Below are 1908 nucleotides of genomic sequence, written 5' to 3'. Positions count from 1 at the left end.
ATAATTTGATAAACTTGTTACACCTACACGACCAGTCACAAGGATCACGGAAAACAAATAACAACGTAACAATCATAACCTAAAACTATAACTAAACTCAGTCTGAACAGGCCTTGTAGGCTCAACGGTACCGATCGACCACCGTGTCATCCTCAGTCAGCAGGCGTCACTGGATGCGGATATGGAGGGGCATGTGGTCAGCACACAGCTCTCTCGACCGTTGTCGGTTTTCATGACCGGAGCCGCTACCTCTCAGTCAGTAGCTCCTCAATTGGCCTCATAACGCCTGAGTGTACCCCGATTGCCAACAGCCCTCGGCAGACCCGGACGGTCACACATCCAAGTCCTAGCCAAGCCCGACAGTGCTTAACTTCGGTGATCTGACGGGACCCGACGCTACCACTGTGGCAAGGCCGTTGGCAACTTTATTAATCACAGCGATAAAAAAATCAGCTTTGTTGCTTCAAACGGAACAAAACTCTCCTCTCTTTTCCAGAGTAGCTTTCTATTTGGCGAATTAAATGAGATAAATACTTCGTAGGTCTAATAAATTGGTGAGCTGTGTTTTAAGGGGGGATAAATGACGCAGCAGCCGATAGTTTGTCATAATATATGGAGGTGGTACCTTTTCTTCGGCGAATTGCGTGTCGATGGGGTTGAGATGATGATGAAAAGAACAACACAACGGACGTGTCCGAAAGAACTGATACCATCGGTGACCATGAAGCTCTCCAGAATGAAATGGTTATTAAATCAATAACTTAAGCTGTCGACAGGCGTTGATATACATCAACGGGGACAGTTGAAAATGTGTGCCCCTGCCGGGACTCGATCCCAGGATCTCCTGCTTACATGGCAGACTCTTTATCCATCGGATAAGGCACGGAGGATAGTGTGACTGCAGGTATTTATCCCCTGCACGCTCCCCGTGAGACCCACATTCCCATCTTAATGTCCACACCCTACATTCGTAGTGCCCCTGCCCACTACACTCATTACTCGCAGCAGACAATCTTACCGAGTCCCGTAAGAGTTCGGGCAATGCGCGTGCATCCGCACAGAAGAAGAATGTCAATGGCCGGTTAGCCTTAACTATACGGAGGTGGTATCTGTTCTTTCGGACATGTCTGCAGTCGCTCTCTGCTCTGTTTCTTCGGTGGCTCAGATGGATAGAGCGTCTGCCATGTAAGCAGGAGATCCTGGGGTCGAGTCCCGGTTGGGGCACACATTTTCAACTGTCCCCGTTGATGTATATCAACGCCTGGTGACAGCTTAAGGTATTGATTTAATTATCATTTCATACAATATAAGTGTTACTGATGTAGCTGATAGTTGAGCAGGTAACGCCTCAGAGGATTACAATGAAGTACAGAGCAACCACTCGATATATACATATTGTTTATATGTAAATTAGACTCGTTAATACACTAATGAGTTAGTGGATATTATGTTTTGCAATCTTGGACTTTTTGCAGATTATGCCGTTATTAATGAGCCAGCGTCATCCGATAAAAATTGGCTTGATATCAAATTAGATCATCATAAATATCAACCTGGTAGAAAGAGTGGTAACGAGTTATTAATGTAGAGAATTGTTTGCATCTCATGAAACTTCAAACAGTAGTACCTGATGATTATACAGTTAACCAGCACACCAGGAATCAGTCGTGGCGTACTATTTTATGTGAGTAAAAATGTGAAGGTTTAAGGAGTGGAATGATTACATAGATTCAGTTTCAGTTAAAGCAATGACTGTTTTCCATTTATTGGAAGACTGTACGAAAGAGACTGCTTATAAAATGCCTGTAGATGAGTTTTCGCAAATGTGTAGGATCCATATCAGGTAGGACGAATAGGGGATATCGATCGTATACAAGAAGGGTAGCGCAAATGATAGGATAATCAATT

The 1908-nt window shown here is 44.2% G+C and overlaps 1 pseudogene; it reads right to left on the bottom strand.

Annotated features, from left to right (window-relative positions):
• Nucleotides 1–302: 302 nt before the first annotated feature.
• Nucleotides 303–421, bottom strand: LOC124557071 (annotated as a pseudogene).
• Between the last annotated feature and the right edge of the window lie 1487 nt (nucleotides 422–1908).

The sequence above is a fragment of the Schistocerca americana genome, chromosome X, assembly GCF_021461395.2.
Source record: "Schistocerca americana isolate TAMUIC-IGC-003095 chromosome X, iqSchAmer2.1, whole genome shotgun sequence".
Taxonomy (NCBI): Eukaryota; Metazoa; Arthropoda; class Insecta; order Orthoptera; family Acrididae; genus Schistocerca; species Schistocerca americana.
Note: the sequence above shows the minus strand (reverse complement) of the source record. Positions and strands in the feature narration are given on the sequence as shown.